Source organism: Rhipicephalus sanguineus, chromosome 5 (assembly GCF_013339695.2).
Source record: "Rhipicephalus sanguineus isolate Rsan-2018 chromosome 5, BIME_Rsan_1.4, whole genome shotgun sequence".
Taxonomy (NCBI): Eukaryota; Metazoa; Arthropoda; class Arachnida; order Ixodida; family Ixodidae; genus Rhipicephalus; species Rhipicephalus sanguineus.
In genome coordinates this window covers 140,936,168-140,953,915 of record NC_051180.1, presented here as the reverse complement: position 1 = coordinate 140,953,915, position 17,748 = coordinate 140,936,168, and positions in this window count along the sequence as shown.

The window sequence follows — 17,748 nt, the reverse complement described above, 5'->3', positions numbered from 1 at the left end:
CTGTAACGTTTCTAAAACGCGGTGTTTTATCGAAGGTCCTTGCTGCTGAGTACCTTATTTTGGTTGTCGCGAAGGACAAGGTCGACGATGAAATAAATGTTGTTGCACTCTTCGTGCACTGAAACGTCTGGTGTGAATTCGGACGTGCAAGAAACACCATTGCGGGTGCGAAGTGTTTTTAATGAGCCTGTGACATCGGACGGCCAATGCTCCTGCACTGCTGGCTTTTTAGCAAATGTGCAAACACATATCGGTCGTTCTTATCCACTGCAGTGCAGCAGCGCTGTCACAGGCCGCGTAAATCAGGAAGGCAGACAAACTGTTCGGCAGTGTTTTGTAGGCAGGTGGGCTAACTCAGTCGGCAGTTGCCAGTGGGCATTGTTTATCAAATGCTGATTGCCATGAGCAGCATGGCGACACGTCAATATTGTGCAGCGACTGAGTCTGTCAATCACTTCCTCGCGTTCTTGTATACGTTCAAATCCGAAGGATGATGAGGTGACGGTACACTGAGCGGAATAACGAAGTTTCGTGCTGCATATTCGGTGCGGCTACAAGAAGAGGCGGAGAGAATCAAAGACTACTAACTGCTAAAAAGTGATGGTAGGAAACTTGTTGACCATATTTTTAAAGCAGATAGCCTTATCGATTTGTCTGTGCGTTCGTGTGTGTGTGTGTGTCAGATATATCCGCATACGTGAGCGGAATTGTGATGGTCGCAAATAATTCTGCTTACCTGCTGCTACAGCGTGTCGTTATAGGTAAGTGTAAATTGACCCCTTCATAGCTCCGTGAACCCTACGATATATAAGACATCGGACAGGTTTTACAACTTACGCGTGCCCACAGGTCAAAGGAATCGAGCACACAGCATCTGAAGATCAAGGTATTAAGCTGCTATACGTCCTAATATAGCAAGCATCTCTCGCCTTGATGCCATCCCCAGTGCGCGTACGAGAAAGTACGCCACGCAGAAAGCACGCTGATGTCAACACTACGAAGATTTCGATTTTGTCCGCCGCTGTTGCACTGTGGTTACGGTGATTGGCTGCTGACCCGAAAGCCGCGGGTTCGATCCTATAGTTGCGGCGGTCGCCTTTCGACGGAGGCGAAATGGTAGACGTCCGAGTATACTGTGCAATTTCAAAGCCTCGGCTGGTCGAGAATACCCAGAGCGCGCTCCTATACGGCCTCTCTCGTAGCTTGAGTCGCTTCGGGATGTTCCCATAAACCGATTCAGATTCATTCTAGCTGTGTTATCCATATAATTCGTTGATACCCTTCGAAGAGCGCAGCAAATTTTTAGCACAGCAACGTATTAATTGTTCCTGAAGTGCCGAGAATGAACAACCATCGACGGAGTAAGCTTGCCGGTGCGGAGGTTGGTTATTTACGCCGGTCTTCGCCGTTCACTCAAAAAAGGGAAACTTGCGAAAAGATACTATATCCTACCTTTCCGCCTCACCAACGGGCCTATAGGGAAACGCAGAAAAACTGCTTCGCAATGCATTTTTTTTTCTTTGCTGACGGCGAATCCATTCACTAGAACCGCTACCGCAAGTGCGAAAGTGAATGTCGTCTGCTAGATAGACCTGTTTCGCGCGCTCTCCGCAAGGTGGCGCATCGGATCACATTATTCGCGAATACACACGTGCACATACAAACACATGCACGAACATACCATCCGGAGAATCATAACATCCGGTTTGCTATGAAAATAATGCGGCTTATAAACAAGATTGTTTAGGGTATAGAAATATCATATCACGAGTGCATTCAGGGACGTTCGGATAAGCAGCGAGGACAATTCACAAAATAAAATCGAACTGTCATAACAAACGGGTGAACCGGCGCTGTTGGAAAATAAAGGCATTTGAGTTGAACTTGTGGTTGGGCTATTTGGTGTTTCTGTTTAATTACGCTTACCGCAACGCAGACGCCTGCAAGACGGGTACAGAAACACAGTGATCGTTCCGCGCGTGTGCGTATCTCTTGTGACCATTTGATTTGCACTTACGTAAAATACAATGACGTAATGACAACTGGGGCAGTGGTATGAGGTGCTTCTTGTTACTTAAAGGAGTTTTTCATACAGCGGCTTTTCGCAGCCCACTGTGGTTTTACCTCTGAGAATGCTGCCGTGCTGGCCCAAGACATGAAGTCAGTGGGGCCTCGCAGTTTACATTTAACATACACATACACACCTGGCGTTATGTTGTCAGGCCCAGTCTTCATCGCAGTTAGAAAACGTGATGTTATTGTTTGAGATGGTATTCACTTTTAAAAAAATTGAACCAGCCACAAGCGCAGTTGTCACAATATTTTAGCATGTTTTAGTTCTTTTTAGAACAAGAAGTGACAGCACAACGATCCCCTCCCTCTCTCCACTTACTATTATTATTGTTTGATGTTGGTTAGTACTTCAGCACGTAAGTAATTTTCGTAAGTGCAAGAGATACAAGGCAGTCAAGTTAGGAACTTATTGAACAATCTTAAGGTCCCACAACATGCTAAGGTTATGGAGGAGCAGAGAAAGAAAGAAAAAAAGACTCCCGAGGAACAGTTATTAATGGTGCAGTGCCCTTAATCATAGTCGCGCCTCTACGCTGCAACGCAATACCCTGCAGTCCGTTTTTAGAACGCTTCTTTGTAGGGTTATTTCGCGTAATGATACTATAGCTTGAGGCGGGTCAGAAACTTTCGCTCGCGGTGGAATAAAAGTAACCGAAATCGATAGAAACAGACCCCGTACAGGGACTGCACAGTAGCCGCACTGCCAGGCGTTCTCAGATGTGCTTCGAGCGGGAGAACCTAGATCACGGCGATAAATAATTCAATTAGGGAGGTTATCAGAATGCTCTCCACTCTAAATGGGCGGGTCTTATACAGCACTCCCCTGTATAGAAGAAAGCCACTGAAGGCTGGAGACCCCCTAAGGTACAGCAGAACGAACACACGCGGTGCATAGTTAATTGCGAACACCGCAGCTTTCGGAAGCGCCATGCTGCATGCAGTACAGCAGCGCGGCGAACCGTGATTAGGAAGCCTCGGAAGAAAGAAACAAAATGCCTGCGCGGAGCCCTCCGCGTGAAACGTAAGGTGTCGGGTGAAACAGAAAGGGAGGCTCGTTTATGCGATTTGCGAGAAAGATTAAAAAAGACAGCGATTGCAGCCGCGCCAGCCAGCTAGCCAGCCAGTCAGCCAGATGCCACGCGCTGCGAAGCGTTCTGGATACGTTCTCAGCTGAAGAAGCGAGCTCTGAAGCAGAGGATGCGGCCGGATGCCAGCTCGAAGAGCATGGTGCTGCTTGTATGTTTTGCGCTATCTGTACGGCGCGGTGGCTTCTGTTTCGCTCAGTATGCATACAAAGCAAGCGGGAAAGCGAATAGCAGGAGAAGCTGCGTAATCGTGAAGCGTAACGTTTTACTTACACTTAGTGAAAACAAAGAGCAAGTTAGAACAACAGAGGCAGCGTGCGCAGCCTCTAATTGGTCATCAGGGGTAAGGAAAGTTGGTTCTCGAGAAACGGTATCATTTGTGCGTAGTAACAGCGCGAGCGGTTGTGCGGTTGGCTCGCTAACAGCGTGCGAAGCTGGCAGATTAAAGTGGCCGGTGCGACGATAGCGCTCCGCCCGTGGAATCACACTCGCTTGCCGCGTTTTTTTGCGCAACGCCTTTACCACATCCGTACACAACGGAAAAGTCGTCTCGTTAAATTAAATTTTCATTAGTGTGGAAGAGCGCCTCGGTGCAGTAATCCCATACATTTGTGGCATACCAATGCGTGCTGAGTAAACGGGCGCGCTTCAGTGGCAGCGTCAGCTCGAAGACGTCATTTCCCAAGAATTCCCATCATTTGAAAGACGTGTACGCCCGTATCTCTGAAATTGTGCTGTACAACAACCAAGGTGGTAATACCTGTGTGTCCACATTCCGAACAATACACGTAACACCAGCGTCAGTGAAGGTAGGCTACACTGGAGGGTCTTATATGCTTAAAGACCGGAGTGAGACATTTAATCTCATCTCATCTTCATTCCCACGCGTGGCAAGAGGTAATATTTTGCAGATGTGCGGTACGGGTGTATTGTTTGTACTTTACAATATGCAGGTGTGTGAAAGGTATTCCCCTCGATGACGCGCTACAACTAATGTACGACAGCGTAATGAAGCTGAATAATCATCTGAATGCTGTACGCAGGAATGCTGTCAATGAACTAATTTTGCTTCAGTAGAAAGCGTGAGAAAATGCACTCTGTGCAGAGCACGCCTCATACATCAAAATTCCTTACGTTGTCCACGGGAGAAACGAAATGTATATATATATACTGCACGGAGAATTCATTGCCCGGAGGGAAGTACGCCGACCGCAATCTTCGATCGGGATTATAATTCTAATCCCCCATAAAATTTAGTAAACGCAGACGTGTGGAATATGGGCAATGTGAATACGACAGTTCAGGTGCACTCGATAATGTCAGATGCAAACAAAAAAAAAAAAAAATCGGCAGAACCCGCGTACCCAGGCAACCGATGTTACGGGAAAAATGCGGCGGGAAGGTGACGGTGGTGTAATTTTTTTATTGAGCGGAACGTTACGAAATGACGCTGAAGATATGTACAAATGTTATACGCACACACATATGTTGAAGAGTCGCACGTGTGTTATATAACCAGTCGTTTACAGTTGAGTAAAGATGCCAACAGCAACATGCATATTGCCAACACCAGAATGGGTAAACTGATATTTAGTGCTTATATACTTTTCCGTTATGATGGAGAACACACGCACGTTTCCGGAACTCGTGTGCATATGTGGAAGGGGTTCTTTAAAGTTCTTAAACAAGGTCATCATCACAGTGTTAAGTGAGCACCAGCAGCTGGACAGGACTTGTTATCGGATCCGTTCGGGATCGTGGCGACGAGGGGTCTGTGTGTAGTGAAGTATGAGATATATAGTATAGCGTGTTGGAAATCGTGGATGCCTCTTACGAAGAAATGATCTAAGCTGCCTCTTACCCTGGACGTTAGAACGAGGTCTTGTGATGCCCTGTCCACGTCAAAAACGTCGTTGAAGTAGTGTAAGAACCAGGCGATGTTGGATTTTGATAAATGAATGTTGAAGTTACCGGCAATTATGAGGGGCATGGTCCTCTATGCAGAATTATTGTAGGAAGGATTGACCCCTGTTTTTTGTGTAAACGATAAGATACGTTGATAAGAACAGCTGGACGGACTCCTTTTGCGCGCTCAAGTAGATGGCGGCGAGCGCAATGTCTTTGTTATTGTGACAATATGCGCAACGCAGCCTATTCGACTGCTTGTTGTGTGTGTTCGGTGTCTGGTGGCCGGTGAAGTGTGATACCGCCTACGTTGAAGTTGCGCATCACCGTGTTCTTATTATATGGCCACGCCGCCGCACCTGAAATGAAGCCGCTTGCTGTCGACTACACATTGGAATCCCGTGATTGTAGTGTGCTCATCACTCCAGGTTTCAGAAAATGCTAAACGCCAGTTTTTGTGAGCACAGCGTCTTTTTTAATGTCGTGCACGTGCACGGACTGTATGTTGAGAGTAGCCGATACAGTACATCGTTATATCGTTATGATAATAATATAACCCCTCAATACCTTTGTAAGGGCCGGTGGAGTTAGGGAGGAGCCGGGGTAGTAAATAAAAGTCATAAAAAAAGAAAAAATATAACAACTAACCTGTATTCAACGAAATCCTGTCCAGTCGCTAATCAATTTGATGTGTTTTACAGTAAGCCTCAAAAGGACAGACTGGAGGACAAGCCCAACACGGACCCGTCTCTCAAACAGTGGGACCCAACAAAGAGAGGAACGGAAAACCTGCACAAGAGAGGCAAGAGAAAAAGCAAAGAATGGAAGACTAGTCAAGACGAGCTCATCGGAGATCCATGTATAAAAACATTTGTATGTCAAGATGAAGAGAAACCGTAGTATGTAATCTAGAGAATATTTCCCTTGGAGTCGCTAGGTGGTGGAGTCAAATTTTTAATTTTTTTTATTTTATCTTCTTGAATCGAAATTTAGTACATTTTGTTCTTTTATCTAATTTATCGATTTTGGCCTGCGATACCTAGGTGGTGCAGGCAGGGCGTAGATATTTTTTAAAATTTAAATTTAATTTATTTTTCGCCCAACTCCACTTTAATGTAATGTATGTACTCCACTTTAATGTAATGTACCGGGCTCATTCAAAATGTACTGCTGGTGTCGCAGTTCGTGTCCGACATTTACCTTAATTTCTCGATTAAAGAGCGCTGCCATGGCCACAACATAAAAAGTGAAGTTGCGGCCTGTGGCTTGGCTCCGAAACGGCGTCTCGGGCCAAGTTCTCCGCGCGTTTGCTGTGGCGCCACTGCTCGGGGACAGCTTGTGATGGAGAAGCGCTTCCGCATTGCGTTGGTACGCGTAACACTGACACTAATCAGGCCGTAAATAATGCGTTTCCTAGCTACACATTCGAGGCGGAGTATTTGAGTCATCATTAGAAATACCGATTAAGTCACAGACGTAAACAGGTTGCCACAGGTGGGGAAATCTTTTGTAGAGTGGGCCATAGTATACTCTTTGTGGTGGTTGCCCGCCTGATACTATGTATCCACTTTCAGAAGTAACGAAACAACTCACCCGAAATAAAGAGAACTCTAATTATTACGAATTGTCGTCGGTATATTGACGTTTCTCTTCTAGATGAAGCAGTGAGTGACGCAGGCACATATCTTACGAGGGCGCCCGAGTGGTCCTAGCACCATTTCCTATAAATCCAACCTTTCCTTGATAGGCATGTTTCTCCCAATAGCTCCCCTCGCTTCCGCGCTTGTCATGAAAATCATCATGTTCACCATTTTGTGCCGTGGCCTTGTGATGCTCGTTTCCGAATGGCTCAGCGGTGTCGGCCGTACGTGCACCCTGTGTGCTGGCAGCTTGACAGTGTTCTCGACGCTGGATGTTAAGTTCCAGGGCTGGGCAGAGATACTCAGAAAAGTATTCCGGAATACAAATATCGAAATATATGGACTGGAAGCCTATAATACAAATACTGAGATACATTTGCCTTTAACGTAACGGGATATTTCGGAGATACTTTTGCAATAAGACGAAAAAAGTATTCCGGAATACATGTTTACAGCGATACAGATACCGGAATACTTTTTTTATTATAAGGATGCTCATACTCATACTACACAACGACATTGATTAGTGCAGCATAATGTTAATAATTAAAGTTGCAGTGCATTGAAACTTTCAGTTCATTTGTTTATTTATTACAGTACCCTCAGCGCCATTAAGACGTTGCAGGGGGGGGGGGTACAAAGTACATAATTAGTAATAATGACATAACTACAAGTATCAATTGCAATAAAAATACGCTATTTCACAGCAACAGTAACAAGCATTGGACACCGAAATCGACATACTTGGTGACAACGAAATGAGCTATGCTAGAAATAGCGCAGTTTAGCAAATCACTCGAATCACTAATGAACACCAGTGAATTGAGAAAAAGCATACATTTAATTGCAGATAAGATCAGCATTGCTGAGAAGGTTGCTGTGTAGGCTTCTCAAATAGGCTGTCTTCTAGACAGCATCGGTTCAGCCTCAGCACAAGACTCGCGAAAGAAAAAACGTCTCTCTACCGCTGAAGGCGAGCACAAATTCGTGTTACAGTGAACAAATACCGCTTTATAGCCGGATTGCACTGCAGCGTGGCGATATCTCTTCTCGGGTCATCCAGATATCGAAACACTTCCGCCTTCACGTGTGTTGTTATATGACCGTTCACAAGCCGAAGTCGATCCCCATCTTCAGAATCCTCAGCTGTCTGACCCGGTCGGCGCCTGGTCAGACGGCTGAGGATTCTAATTATGGCCGGCCTATGTGGCCGCTGCCCACGTAGGCCGGCCATAATTTCCTATACGCGCAATGGAGCCCAATATTTCAAAACTGCACAATTCAAACATTGGCTTCCTAAAATCACGTTCTTTGGGAGTGAGAGGGTTTAAGCCCTCCCAAGTCGCTCCTGCCAGCTCTCTAAACAGACGTGTAAACAGGCACAGCTGCTCAGAGCGCTCCATCAGAAACTGCAGCAAGCGCTCGTTGGCTGGGCCGAAAGGGTCACTCTTCAATAAAGCTGTCACCACCACCGACGCTACCAGCACCCATTTCAGCAAGCCGCAAGAGGCGAAGTCGGCTCCGGTGGTGGGGGAGTCTGGTACCACAAAAGACAGTTCCACGTTTGTAATCAATTAGGAATGCACTCTGACACGTTGGAGAGGTGGCTGAAAGCGCGACATAGATAGCCATCTTCTAGTCACTTCCGCCGCGACTACGGGAACTGCTTTTGGAAGTGCCGCCACTTTGAGACTTGAACGCACGCGAAGCATTGCAAAGCATCTGTTCCAAGGCGGTATCCGCGCGGGGGGTCGCGAAGTAATGGCTTGCCACCCGAAGAAAATTAGGCGTGCTGAACTGGCCTTGAGAGACAGCGACTTTCGTCGGCAGAGGCCGACAACACTGTCTCCGCGATTCTGTCGTTTGCGGCGTCACGCGCTTTACCACATGGGCCATTCTGTGCTTGAGGGGAAACCACCGCCTCCCTATCTGTCGGCGATCGGCGGCACGCTTTTGCTTGTCTTGGCACAAAAACAAAAAAAACAAAAAAAACGTTATTCCCCCCGTTGTAACTTGAAGGAAAGCCAGCAAATTCACGGGACATGAGGAAGAAGCACACGCACACGCCTCATGTCCCGTGAATTTGCTGGCTTTCCTTTAAGTAACATGAACCAACTGACCCAGATTTCGACACGTCTGCCCCGTTGGAAACACGCCTCAACTCATTTCCGACAAAAAAAAAAAAATATATATATATATATATATATATATATATATATATATATAACGAGACACCCATGTCCTGCATAGCATCGCGATAGAAACGATACATCGTAAAGTATTTGCCTACTGAGATACAAATACATTTTTCAAATGTATCTCGATACAGAAATACAGATACGCAAAAGTATCTCTGAAATACTATCGCGATACTGCCCAGCCCTGATGTGAACCGCGCGTTGGTTTCGCGATAGTCTTGGGGTCTCGAGCGAGCCTGCCGCTGCGTACTACCAAGCAGGATGATGCCCATACTGCGTGCTTGGCACAGTCCGCAACCCGAACAGTAAGTAACGCTTCTGTTTTCTGTTTGCTCATCCGTATCGTCACTCAGGCACGTGCAAGTGTCGTCCTGCACTGTGTGTCGTGGGGAAAGTACGTACAATGTGTGTCGAATTCTGCATCGTGTGGGGGGGAAGCACCTGAATCAACGCGCGAGTGCGCCTTGTTAATGATATTTTGTGTGATGCGATTCCTTTGCTTGCGATAAACCATGAATGAAGCAGCATGCTTTCAGGAAATACTCACTGAAGCGAAAGGCCACATTTATCGCGCCGTCATTTGCTCATAGGTGCATCAAGGACAACATTGTTTTCATTTTACTCTCATACTTGATTTGTTTGCGCTTATCCACAGTGTCGACTTATGCTAATTCTTACGTGGCTTAACCCTGCGCCCTCGTTCTTGAGCGTTTACGGTGGATGCAGAAGTGAACTACCCTGGGCGTCCTTGTTCCACCGTCGTGCAACTGCATGTGAACATTCATCGAGGCACAGAATATCAGCAAGTGAGGAGACTTTTCGATAACAATTTTGCACTGTGCACTTTGTCCGTCTCCAAGACAAGAAAAAAAAACGGACATAGTTTCCTACATTCATGTTCCTTTTGAGGGATGTGAATATTGAGTTTAGTACGTACAGAATCAGAAATCAGTAGACAAAGGCACACATGTCGCCAGACAGCTCTGTCGCAAGTTGGCAAAGCATGTACTGTCATATCCTCCTCCATTCCGTAGCATGCTTTGTTGTCAGCCCTTTCGTTATCATGATACCTGGCAAAGAATTGCATCTAAAGTCACTGAAATGATGTGTATTTTCTGAAACATTGTTTAGGGAATGAGCTTGAAGCTGCGAATCTTTGCTCTGTGGCCTCATTCACAAAGGCAGTGCAAATTTCGTCGGTTGTATTGGGAAAGTTATCACTGTTTGTGCAGTTCGTAACACTACAATTACTGAATTTCATCTGTGTATATTGAAAACTTAAGTTTACTCTAACACTAAAACATGGAGGAAGGATGGAAGGAAGAAATAAATAGATGTCAAAAAAGAAAATTTAGCCTGTTGTTAGACTGACGGCTACCCTGTGCAAGAGAAGATCGTAAAAGGAAGGAAAGTTAATTAAAAAAGAATTACAAAATGAAGAAATAAAAGTAAGGAAGAGTGTGTCACCTCTTAAAAGTCTGTCTCTAACATCAGTTTTGCATAAGAAGCGCACAATGCTTTCAGTGCTAACATAAAAGGCGGCGGACCACAAAGCAGGGGTAGCAACAAAACAGAATCTAACAGCTGTGAAAGCTCTTTTTTCTGTAGCAAGAAAAGAATGCTTTGTCTACATTGCCAATTTGTGTATTTTGTGCAGAATAACTACGGAAAACTTTACAGTGATGGAAAGCTTTAAGTACTAACAAGAAGAGCTGGGTTCTGGTTTGTCATTAGCACATCTTTAGATTTAAATACACAGTAAATAACCAAAACTCCCTACTGTGGCATGCCTCGTATGTTAAGCATATCTGTGTTTTGTCACAGTATTTTTAATGCGACAGTTTTATTCATTTATTTGGCAGAACTTACAGTAAATTTTATGGATGAATGAAATAACTTTCTTATAAGAGCATCCTTGCTAAAACAATGACCTACAGCGCACACTGCCCATCGTACCTTGTTCTTTTGCTATGTGATAAGGCGTAGTAAAAAAAAAGAGCATGAACAAGCTAATCTGCACTGTTTTTCTGTGCCATATTCTTCTACATATTAGAAGAATAGCAGTGTACGCTAAGCTTCGTAGACTAAGTGCAAAGCTCAGAATGAAATACTTAGCAAGCAGCGTCCCAATTTTCGCATTTATTTTTTGTTGTTTTAAAAAAGTCTGCAGTGAAAGAAGTCGAACCAGAGTTTTCAGTAAAACATTCCATCTCATGAATGCAGAAAGCTTAATGAACTTCTTTATTTGATATCCTTTTCAGGAAGAAACTTCTGCCGAAACAGCAAGAGTTAATGGCCCACCTGTTTTTCTACAAGGTGATCAACTGTGGGAACACTTTCCTGTGGCTTACAACATACTCTTTCGGGGATCTCGTACATCTCCCAGCATTTGGACAAGCACTGGGACGAGTGCACTGTGTTATGCAACAGACGTGACTGTTTTGATTCCAATAAAACACTACAACCAAAATTTCTTGTATCAGTTGTTGAGGTATGACTTTTGTCATGCATTAAAAAAAAGAAGTACTTGCGCATGCAAAACAAAGTGCTGAAGCACTTACCTATATATGTTAATGTACATTTTCTACGAAACAAGTGGAACAGATGATTTTTGCAAAACACTGTACAGAAGAAATCAATGGAGGGCAGTTAGATAGGAAGCGATCAACATTGATCGAACATGGGTGGGTTGATTTTTTTTCAGTGGTAGCGCAATTACATGACGATTTTGAAAATCAAGTACAGGTGCATGAGGCAGCAGCAGAGCATATGTCACCGACTTTTTTTCCCTTTTTTGTTAATGAAAATCTGCTACAGTTCCTCGTATTCCAGCGTGGTACGTGTTACCTTGAATCACGAGGAACCAACCTGTGTACTGCCGTGGCAATAATATTCTACCAGTTATATATATATATATATATATATATATATATATATATATATATATATATATATATATATATATATATATATATAAAACCTTACTTTCTAAAGAGCAGCTGCTTCATTGTGGTGCACACAGTCAGAATAAATATTTTTAAGTTTGTAGAGCAGTAAGTTGAAGAGCAGTCCCAACTACACGCGCACCTTCGCAACATAGAAGTACAAAATCATTAACTGTTTATTTTGCGGGAGACTTGTCGCTCGCAAATGTGTGCACGTAATGCTTGACTTTCACTTGAACGGCGGTGTGATGTTGAATAAAGGTATAGAGGGTAGCTTGTCCCCGAGTATAAGATCAATTAAATACTAAGTATGAGTAATTAAGAACCACTGTATGTCATCCATAGCGCGCATAAGTGCTACCTGCTGAAATAGATGATAGTCGAACCGCTGAAAAGGTGCCGCTGCCCCTGCGTGCAGCTCACGACAGTGCGCGCCGTACACGCGCACTAAATGCACATGTTGGAGTAGGCATGTTGAAATACCCTTGTAACTCTAGCACCTACATATGTAACGCTAATATGCGAAAGCACATGGTCTTCGAACAGCTAATAACGCGCTGCTGTCACTGAGACGCATGTATACTATAGCTCGCGGCACAAATGACCGAAATTTCTCACAGCACACGCACATGGAATAAACGTACAGGAGTTTCGAGACCTGAAGGTACCTTCGTCACGCTGGCGTCCGCGAATTTCCGGTGAGCGGAACATCCGCGACTTATCGAGAAGCACTAAAAAGGACACACGTTAATCGTTCTTGCGGCACGGCGCACGACGAACCGAAGTCGGAGCTGAAGGTTGTTACCGTGGTCTTCTCGAGTTCACGTAGACACGGAAACCATTTTCTGACCTAATGCGCGCTCAAACGCAAGCATATGGCACAGGAACAAACGCTGAAACTTCCGCCGATTGTTTACAAACCACGTGGTAGATATAAAAGCCTGGCGAAAAGCAAGCAAGCGTGCGGTGTCGCTGTAGTGCAGTGGTTATGGTATCTGCTTCCGGTGCATGTGGTCACGAGTTTGATACCTGTGTCGTGTGTGATGTACATGTTGTTGTCATACTTGTGTATAAACGCGTTGATGTTCATAATCTAATTACCCCTTGGGATGAATAGCGCCGCGAACTGGCCGTTAAACGGCGTCACAGCATCAAAAGTACATTTTTCACACCGCAACCGCTTTAGGGCCGCCTATAGAGACAGGACGACACGCGTAAGCGCAGGCCGTACCTAGCCAGGATAAATCTGACCTAAAATCACGGCTAAGCATCGTCACGGCTATTCTGAAAGCCACTTATAATTGTGCCGCTTCCTCTGTGACATGCCTACGAAGCCGCTTAATTAACGTACTGACTGTAGCAGCGGCCGTAATTCAGCCTAGGTCGAACATGACGCGAGATACGGCGGCGATGTCATGGTATGCGGGCCATTGTTAAGAGTGACACGCGGTTTTGTTTTGCACGGTAGTATTGGCATTTTTCTGCTTAGCGGTGGCCACCCGCTCCGGTTGTATGAGCGGTTAAAACTGGGGTAGGACTGAGAAGGGCAACAAAAAAAAATAGAAAAGAAAACAGTAACTTTTAGGTAAGATAAGAAAATGGAATTCTGAGCACGTATTATTATTTCAAGCGAAGAACGTGGACTTAGATCTGTAACAGCCATCGTCGAGCTTCTCTCGGGAATGTTTCTGTAAAGTCATATACCGATATTGGCCTCGAGATCTTGGAGTGGCGCCCTCTCGCGTGTGACGTCAGAGCGGGGACTCCGCTCTCACCCGCGCTACAGCAGCCGCTGCTCCTGTATGCGGATCGTCTGCTTCAGGCGGGAACTTTGTCGAACGAACAGCCTCGCGACGGTCAACTAACGCCTGCAACGAATGTTTTCGAGTGTAATCTTGGACTTGTTTTAGTTGTGGCCCAATCTACAGGGCCAAGAAATCACCCGGATGGCCGACGAGTGCGTCGATGCCACCGACCGCATTGCTGGTAAGAAAGTGAAACTATGTGTGAGTGTTCTCGCTCGTTATCTTGTTTCCGCCGTACGATACTAATTAGTTTGGGTGTTTCTTTCGATATTTCAGTAAGCGTGCCGTTCTCCAGCATCTACAAGTATGTATATAAAGCTTGTGAAAGGTCGCGGTGCCTCATCGAGGGTGAGGCGGTGTACGACGCAGGCCACGTTGTTGAATGCGCGGTCGAGGCCGTCAACGGAGATCGCATCACCGTCGCAGCTCTCGTCCTGCAAACAAGTGCGCAAGTGCCGCGTTGTTGCACAGCACCCTGCCGATGCCCATGATCGCAGTTTGTCCCGTAATGTTGGTTCAATGAGAACGATATTACGTCGTAGTTCATATTAACACAGGACAGGGCCGTCGCATGGGTATTAGAATATCACTAATGTCAGCTGTGACCAATTGATGGATATAAGGCAAGGTTGATTTTTAAGAAGAAAACTTTATTGAACTGAATTACAAGTGAATCGACGGGGTTACAAGTGAAGGAAGAAAACGCGACTCGGTGCTGGAGCTCGTTCAGTTGCGTCCGACGCCGCTCGTGTCTCGGATCTCTCTCTCCTCTCCGGCGAGGCGTTGCTGCGCGTTCCCGGCTCGCAGTCTGACTTTTTGTTGTTTCTTGTGCGGGGCCGAAATGCTCTCGGTGAATTCGAGCTGCAGCCAGCGCTCCCCGGATCTTAGCCCATCGTCTCTGTTTGGGCTCCAAGCACGTACGCTGTAAACATAGCGGCCGCGTGAACTCGATGCACGTTGTAAACACAGCGACCGTGTGAACTCGAGGCACGTTATAAACACAGCGGCCGTGTGAGCTCGAGTCCCGGCTGACACGGCCCTCCCGAAAATTGCGCCTGTCCTCAGGCGCACGTGTCGTTCGGCGGCGATGGTTCCGTAACCTCTAGGAGCGGTTCTTTATATCTCCGATGCTGCTCCACGTTGACAATTTTTCGGTTGATCTTGCCCGCTGCGTGGGGTACTCTCTTGATCTCGGCCCTGTAGTGTTTCACGGCGTTGACTGCTTGGTGAGCGTCGGTCCACCCGAAAAGAACGTCCTTCGCCAGAAGGTGCCGTAGCTTGTGCGTGAGTTTTGCAAATTCTGGTATGAACTTTCGGTAGTGGTTAGCGAACTGCAGGAAGGAGTACAGCTTCTTTGCGTTGCGATGCGGCTCGAACTTCTCGACGGCGGCAACTCTGGAGTCGTCCAGTGTTCGTCCTTCGGCGAAGATCACGTAACCCAGGAAAGATACTTTGTCTTGAATCAACTGGCATTTCCGGAGATCCATCTTCAAGCCGTTGATCACGACTCTCCTGAGTGCTTCGTTCAGCAAATCCAAAGCCTCCCTCACAGTTGTGGCTCCCTGCCCGACATCGTCCATGTACGTGGATGTCCTAGGCAAGCCGTCGAACGTGCGACGCACGAGTCTTTGCATGGTTTGAGGAGCCTTGCAAAGCCCAAATGCCATTCGGAGGTATTCGTACTTTCCATCTGGAGTGACGGATGCGGTCTTGTGGACGTCGTCTGGCTTCATTCGTATCGTCAGAAATGCCGTCTTCACGTCCAACACAGTGAAGTAAGCCGGTCCGTCACGCATGACATCGTCAATCACGTCTTCCATGACAGGCATTGGATAAGAAGGGTTGATGGTTTTCTGGTTGAGCTTGCGATAGTCGTGTATCATTCTTCGTGGAGTCGTCGGATGGTGCGGTTGGTCGACGACTATCGTCGGAGCGCGCTATTCGCTTTCGCTCGGCCTTATGATGCCTTTGTTGAGGTAATCATTCACTTGCTCTCGTATGAACTTGCGATCAGCCGGTGAGCACCTATACGGCCTCGATGATACGGGTATATCGTCTCTGAGTTCGATGCTGTGTTCAGTGTGAGGACACACGCCCAAAGTGTCAGCTTTGGAGGTAAACGCTTGGTGATGCCTTAGCAGAATGGCGCGAAGTTCGTCCCTCTCTGCTTCGGTGGCATCCTTTGTTATCCTCCGTGTGGCGTCTTCGACCAGACTCATGAAGTCTTCGTCGGGTGCTGGGCATTTCGTGTTGAGGCGCACGAACCCGTCGTCCTCGGAAACGCTCTCATTCGATTGCCGGCAGAATGACGCGATAAGCGTTTTCCCAGTGCGGTGCGGTGTGCCTTGTTTCGGGGGTGGCACTTCGGACGAGGAAGTTTTCCCGGTGGTCTCGACTGGGACGATGGTCACATCGTTTGACGTGTGAAACGTTACGTCAACGCTGGCGACTCGTCGCCAGTCCGAGCCCAGAATCAGGTCGATGCCGCTGGGCAGTTCCGTTACCACGACGTCTTCGAGTCGCGCATTCGTGGTGCCCAGCGTCACGTCAATCGTCGCAGCAAGAGTTGGACGTATGCTGCGGTTGAGCACTTCAATGTTCTCGCGCGAGACCCATGCGTGCGTTGGAATGTCGTCAGTCAAGGCGTTGGCACTCATGATGGATATGTTGGCGCCACTGTCAATGCATACGCGGACGGGTCGGTTGTTAGCAGTACCGGACACGATTGGTAATGTGCCGCCCGTCGAATGCAAAAAACAGTTCGCTTGCCTCGCTGATGCAGTCCCTGTTCCGTGGCTGCTGTTGTCCCTCTTCGCTCGTTTCTCGTCCGCTCTGATCGTTGCTGGCGTTTTCGGCTTGCTACAATCACGGGACAGGTGACCGATGTCGCCGCAGTTGAAGCACGAACGAGCAGAGGTGGGCCGCGGGCGCGGAGCTCCCGAAGAATCGCTGCGCGAGTTGGCCGTCGGCAAGTTGGCAGAGCTGCTGGCTGGTACCCGCCGGCTCGAACCCTGACCACGGCTCGTTGTCGACGGTGGCGGCTTCTTATCGTTATCGGCACACGCGGTCATACGACGCCTTGCGTCAAGCAAAGCCGCTCTGTCGATAAGTTCAGTCACGGTGCCGCAGAGTTGTGCTGCCAGTGGGTTCGCCCATGTGTCGTCCTCGATGCCGCTGAGAATCAGGGAAATTCGTTCTTCCTCTGCTAGACGGTACGGAGCCTTGTTCAGAATAGCGTTCTTTGAGTACATGTACTCGACGAGGGTCTCATGGCTCTGAAGGCGTCGCTTCGTCTGCAGTTCGAGGAACTCCTGCATTGTCAGCTTCCGTTTGAATCGGAGAGTGAGCGCTTCCTTCCATTGCTCCCAGGTGTCATGTTGTGAGCCGTAGGCGCTGTGCCAATCTTTGGCAGATCCCGTCAGGCGGCTCGCTGCCGTCACCAACGTGAGCGATGGCGTCCAGTGGGCGAGCGCTGCGATTCTCTCCACTTGCGCAATCCATTCGTGGCCACTTTGATGCGGTGTCCCATCGAATGTGGGGATCGAGGATGACGTGTCGCTTGTGGAGTGAATCTGGATCGGGCTCGTCGTCGGTGGACCTCTCGACAGCGAGTTGGCGAGCAGGGCCTGCGTGTTCACAAGCGCGGCGAGGATCTGGGCCATGGATGGTTCTCCCCCATGCGTTGAAACGGTCGGCGCGGCGGGGCGTTCCGCGCCTTGGTTGTTGCCGTCGTTCAGTGGCGATGACTGCGTCGAACCCGAGGGCATCGTTGTGTCAGCGGGGACGGAATGACACAGCCCGTGGGTTGGAGTCGTCACCCGTTTCGTTGGCAATGAAACGTTGTGACTGGGGTTGTACGATGTCTCACGTTGTTCGCTCGTGGTCGCGCCGTTGAGCTGGGCTTGCAGACTGTTCAGCTCCGCACGAAGCCTTGCGTTGTCGGCGGACAGCGTCTCCAGGTGCGCCTGCCTATCGTCGTCGTCGGCAGCCTGGTCGTTCGTTGACGAGTCCGTCGGCTCCAGGGCTTGGCGTGTGGTGTTGTAGCGGATAAGTCGTGCGATGAGCTCGTCCTTTCGTCCGGAGCATCGTAGACCTCG